Below are 6,527 nucleotides of genomic sequence, written 5' to 3'. Positions count from 1 at the left end.
CCTACCAAAATAAAAAAAAAAACTTCATAAAGTTCATTCCTTAGTAAATTAATGTGAAGTTCATTCCCCAGGAGAACACCAACGATCACACAAAATCATCCAATCTTCTTGATGTTATTCTTTTAAGTCTGGATGACGTTTGCTCTTGGTCATCTCAAGATCATTTTCTCCTCCAATTTCTTTGAAATATAAGTGCAGCTTGTACTTATGACCCTTCCAAGCTTTTCTCATTTGCTCATCAATGCATTTTTTAGTTGTCTCATCATTCAAGTTGATGTCAAAATGTTCCTATAACATAAAACAATATTAATTATAAATATTACAAATATAAATGTAATATTGTGAAATGACTTACCAAAAGATAGTGTCGCAATGGAGCTCTCACATCTTCTGGGACCATTTAGGCTCACTCAGTAAGCCTACACAATGACAAAACATGCTTTATAATCTAAATATTTTTGCACTTATATTCCTTCCAATTTAGAATATTTATATGGAAATCACTCCCTCAAATAGATAAACAAAAAATACAAATAAAACTCAGAAAAATAATGACAAGTCACTGACCATATTCATCCATTGGAGCATCATAATCATAACTAGTAATATAGAACAGTCTGCCGGAAGTCCAACCAAAGTTTGTTCCACCAAAGTACTGAAACCACGTAGATGACAAGTCAAACAGCAGAATGTACATATAATTAAGAATGAAAATATACATATCTGACCTTGACGACACAAAATATGATTCTTTTTTATTTAAAGAAATGAAACTTTGTATTAATCATTAGAATAAATTACAAAGTATCAGGTTCATGTTTGCATCATAAAAGTGAATCATGAAACCCTGAAAAAAGTAGCCAAAGTACAATTAAAAATGGAAAAACAAGATAAAAATTTGCTTGCAGAAGTTTTCCAATCCCTCACTAAATCTAAGAAAGAAACTCCCTCAAAACCTTTAATATTATATACCCAGGTTGCCACCCAGAATTTTATTTTATCCCAAAGAAAGTTTCAAATATGATAGACCAAATGAACAGAACCAATTTGAACAAAAATGTTAAGGTGAAAAATATCCACATCACTATTTAAATTCTCCAATATACCCTGAAAGTGAAAATTTGGAAATGGAATCTAGTTATAAGGCTAGAGATTTATAATATACCAAGCATTACTTGGATTAAAAGTCATAAGCAAATATGTGAAGAGATCAAACAGTACTACAAATTAAACGATAAATAGCATAAAATCATGCATGTTTAAGGAAGGGAAAAAAAAACTTCTAGCAGAAGCTAAAGTAATTAAGAGAAGTAAAAAAACAGAAACAAAACATAAACAGAAATAGGAAGGAGTTTGTTTGGCAAAAGCAAAACAATACAAGAAGGGGTTTCACACAGCTTTAACAGCCATAAAAGGAAAAAATAATAATGACATTTTATAAGATATTAGCTTACCATCCATCCCAATTTTCAGTCCAAAGTGTGGGTTTGTTATAGGAATTTGGCCTATAACCATCACAATAGTATCCATTGCATGCATCTATCTGTAAATGAAGAAAGTAATTTATGAAAAACAGCATATTAAGATACCACACTTGATAAAATTTAACCGCCACTACTCTGAAAGTTTCACCTGTCCCTATACATTCTTACAGCCATAATATATAAGTTCAGAAAATTTAAAGCATTGGCTAAGACCTTACAACTTCATCCGGACCATCAGTTTGCCTACACAGCACCAAGGCTTAAAGCCATCTTTGCTGCCCACTTAACATAGTCCTTTCCTTTCGGCCCAAACTTCCCTTCAATATTTCCGTATTCATTTTCAATCTGATAAATTTGCAATAAGAACATATAAGAAAATGTGAAGCATCTTAACAATCAAAGAGGTAGACAACATAAGGATTATGATTCAAATGAACTACTTTAATATCTACATTTAGTATAGTTGAAAAAAAAATTATTCAACATGAATTCCACACTATATAAGCAACAAGGGGCAAAGAACCAAAACAATCAGGGATTAGCTCGTAATTCATAATTTTAAAGGAGATTTCCATTCTACTTCTGTGGTTTTGCATGAATCATACTTAGCATTGTTGTGTAAATGACTGTAAGACCACAAGCACTAGGTGGTGGAGGGGCTGGGAAATGCACTTGATTAAATAAGATACCACCGTGATTTTTAAGTTAACACCACCCTCCCCATGTAAAAAAAAAACTATTTCAGAAAATAAAATAAAAGCATCCAATCTCGATCAAATAAGGTACCATGATTTGAAATGCACTTGATTAAAGAGGGGCTGGGAAATGCACTTAATTAAATAACATACCACCGTGATTTTTAAGTCTCTCCTTAACACCACCCTCCTCATGTAAAAAAAATAACTATTTCAAAAAAAAAAAAGAAAAAAGAAAAGAAAAGCATCCAATCTCGATCAAATAAGGTACCATGATTTGAAGTCCCTCTCCTTGCAAATTAAAAACACATCCCACCCTTTTTATCATACTAAAAAAGAAGCACCCTAAACATAGAACTTCATTAAGAACAAGTGTTTTTCATCCTAATTGCAACTCTCACAATTTGAACAATGCTCAGATCTCCATTTATATAACAAAATCGATATCCCTAAAATAAGTAATGCTCAAATTTAAATCCATCCAACCTGCAGCATAATGATCGGACCACCTTGCCATGAAAACAACATTTCCTCTCGCATCAAATCCACAATTTTCTTAACAAAACGTTGCATTTCCTCCTAGCAAAAAAAAAGTAACATCAAAATATTAGTACGGGTGCTATTTTATAAGTATAAACAACAATATCTACTCAATCTAGCTATGATGCAACAAAACCCACCCAAAGAAAAAGAAAAGAAAAAAATCCAAAGAGGATAAGAATACTTGCAATATTGAGAGGAAAACTTGATTAATAAGAACTAGTTCAAGTGAGAAATTAAGAGAGAACTAGTTTAAGCGAGAAAGTTAACAACAGATAAAGTTTTAGAAGAGAAAAGAGAAATTAAGAGTAAAACTCAATACCCACAGACAAAGGATTCGTCTGACTTCTCCCCTTCTTATTTCAATGTATTGGAACAAGATTTAATTTCCTTTTCACCAAATAACTTTGGGGTTTACTTCAAGCTGCCCTAACCCAACACAAAAAATGATAACCCCATAAAATTTGTGAATTTCTCTCCTTTTAATTATTCTAAATTGACATTATGCGTTGGATGATGGCTTTTATCTAAGACGAATGGTTGAGAAGAAACCCCTTCGTATTGAGCTCATCAAACAGATTGATATCTACAAATATGACCCCTGGGATCTTCCAAGTAAGATTATTTATATCTATATGTGTATATGTATATGTGTGTGTATTATATATTTATATATATGATACTATATGTCTTTTCTATCTTCTTCTTCTTCGGAAAGCCTTAATTGAGGATTTGGTTTGATTATGGATACTATGTGATAATCATCATGGTCGGTAGAAAGATATTAATAAAAAAAAACCCAGATAAATAAGTGTGATTAGTCGAAACCTAGCTTGGAAGATGTTAGGATTTATTGTTTATATAATCATGGTAATTAGTCATTAGTAGATATAAGCAAATATATATACTATAACTCTACCCATAATTATCCAGTTCACACTTTTTTAGATGAGTCAAGAATATATAACATGTATTTTCTATTCTTATCTTAACTTTTATAGGCTTTCTTATAAAGTACAACCACTTAATCTTCTAGCACAATCCAAGACTAAAATCCTAACAAATAATTGTAAAAAGTCAGTTGAGTCTCAATTACTACTTAGAAACAAGAACACACAAATTTTTATGTCCTGCATCCAATTACTATTAGTTCCTCAATCTATAACCAATTAGGTTTGGAGTCTCATCTGAGTAGGCTAACAATATGTTTAATTAAAGGTGAAAGGTTCAGTAGTACACTCATTATTGATCAAAATCAATGTGAACTTATCTATATAAACTAATTACCTCATACAAAATTTTGACAGCAATGGAATTTACCAACCTCCTTTGTAACAGAAATCAATGTGAACTTCCCTAATTTCATATCCATTATAAACTGCAAGAGAACAAAATAGTTCTAAATTTGAACAATCACACATGAAAAGGCAACGTTAGAGACAAACAAGAACTCACCTCGAGAAGAAGACTACGAGCAGCAAATGGAGAGTTGATTCCGTCTCCTCCGGTCACTTAAAAGCCCGATCCTTGGCTGGGCTTTGTTCGTCTTGATACCCTGAGTTCACCCATGCTACCCTTCGCCTGAGATGATGTCAGAGGAAGCCAGAAATTGGCCTTGAAGCCACGGCGACGACGTACGAGCCTGGAGGCTTCTGCTCACGGCGGAGAACGGCAACGAAGGGCTCACGAGGCTGGAGTTTCGGCGGTGTCTGGTACTCTTGATCCGGTGTCTACACGGCGGCGACCATCGGAGGCCAGTCGTTCGGGCTAGCAGAGAGCATGCGAGAGAGAGAGGGAGAAAGGAAAGTGGATCGGGTAGGGAGGGAGGAAGAAATGGATTTGTCACTTATATATATTTTTTATTATTTTATAAATAAAAATCTGATTATATTATTCAAATAAAAAAATGTGATTATAAAACTCCAAATTTTAAGGACTTGTTTTGGGAGTCCTTAATACTCTTGTAGGACTTGCAGAGCGAGTCCTTAAAAGTTACCATTCCTAATTTTTCAGCTCGGGTGATAAAGAGTATTAAGGACTTCCAAAGCAAGTCCTTAAAATTGTTAAGTAAAACACTTATTTTTTAGTCCAGATTTTTTTAGGACTCGCATATTTTTTTAGGACACTCATTGCGAGTCCTAAATTGTGTTTTTTCAGGACTCTCAATGAGTGTCCTAAAAACTCCATAAACATTTTTAAGGACTTGCATTTATGTGCGTGTCCTAAAAAAGTGTCCTGTAAAATGTATTTTGTAGTAGTGTATTGATGCAGAGAAGGTGAGAGTGGAGGCGAATAATGGTGTGATTAAAATATTAGGTTAATTGTTAGGGTAGAAATTGTCTTTAATTTTAATTTTTAAGTAATAGATTTAGGTTTTCAGTATTAAGTTTTTGTTTTAAAAAAATTAATTTTTGTTTGATATGATAATAACACATCATCATATAAATTGTAAAAATATCAATAGAAAATTATAATAATATTGTCATGTCAGACAATGACATGACATATATAGTCCACATATGATATATTTTGATCATGTAGACAAACATATCACTATTATTTAATTGAAAAAATTAATGTAAAAAATATACAATTGCGTGGGAAAATTTGGCTCCAAATTTTAATTGTATTCCCTCCAATTTTTTTTGTAGACAACTATTTACCTACAAATTTATTGGCAGCTAGCATAAATAATTCAATAATAATTGTCAACACCATCACCTATAAATATTACTAATCCCAAAATATTGGTAGGTAAAGCATTTATTTACATACCAATAAATATTGGTAGGTACAAAATATGTAGGAAAAATCATATTATTTACTCCACATAAACTTCCAAATAAGCATTTATAATAATAAAATAATATAATGAAAATAAAAAACGGGGGGAAAATTGAGCGGGAATGGTTAAAAAATTTCCCTCCATAATATACGTAGGTAAAGATCATTACCTACTGATATTATTGGTAGGTAAAACTACGTTCCGAAATATAATATAATGGACTAGCATTTACCTACTAATATTATCTACCAATAAATATTGGTAGGCAAAACATTACTTTCCCTACCAATATATATTGGTAAGTAAAATATTGGTAGGTAAAGATCAGATTTCTTGTAGTGCATGGTCATACGGAAATGTCCAAGTCATAGTATCAGTCCATAATAATAGGGAATAAGGTCATATAATAGAAATCCAAATAGTCCAAAGTGTGACCATAGCCTATATAAGTTTAGTATTATAAAGATACATAAAAAAATAGTTTATATTTCAATTTTGGCATTTGTAAAATATGACGACATGGTAAAATAATCCAAATATAAATTTTAGCATTTTAATGGCATAGTAAAATAAACTATATATAACTTTGTCATTATAATGGCATGGTAACATAATCCATATATAAATTTTGGCATTATAGTAAAATAATCTATATATAACTTTTGGCATTATAACGACATAGTAAATTAATCTATATATAACTTTTGGCACTATAACGGCATAGTAAATTAATCTATATATAAATTTTGGCATTATAACGGCATAGTAAAATAATCTATATATAAATTTTTGCATTATAACGGCATAGTAAAATAATCTATACATATATAATAACTAAATAACTGAAATGAAAGGCTCGGGAAAGAGCTTACCTAAAAGGTTTTCGTAAGCTAGCGTTTCGGACAAAACTTCGCCTAGATCTTCAAGGTTTAGAACTTTAGAAGGGTGTTAAGAAGATTTTTTGGTAGAGTAAGAGAAAGGAAAATTAGGTTTTTTGTGATTTCAAGATGAGTTTTGGAATGG

At 31.6% G+C, this 6,527-nt stretch overlaps 1 long non-coding RNA gene across 1 annotated transcript; it reads right to left on the bottom strand.

Moving 5' to 3' along the window:
• Window positions 1-573: 573 nt before the first annotated feature.
• Window positions 574-3,101, bottom strand: LOC133793487 (uncharacterized). The gene is made up of 3 exons (XR_009874850.1): window positions 2,666-3,101; window positions 1,455-1,829; window positions 574-655 (listed from the first exon to the last, which is right to left on the bottom strand). It is a non-coding gene; the product is annotated as an uncharacterized LOC133793487 (long non-coding RNA).
• Between the last annotated feature and the right edge of the window lie 3,426 nt (window positions 3,102-6,527).

Source organism: Humulus lupulus, chromosome 8 (genome assembly GCF_963169125.1).
Source record: "Humulus lupulus chromosome 8, drHumLupu1.1, whole genome shotgun sequence".
In the NCBI taxonomy this organism is placed as follows: Eukaryota; Viridiplantae; Streptophyta; class Magnoliopsida; order Rosales; family Cannabaceae; genus Humulus; species Humulus lupulus.
The sequence above is the reverse complement of the archived record's forward strand: the minus strand, read 5'-3'. Positions and strand labels throughout refer to the sequence as shown.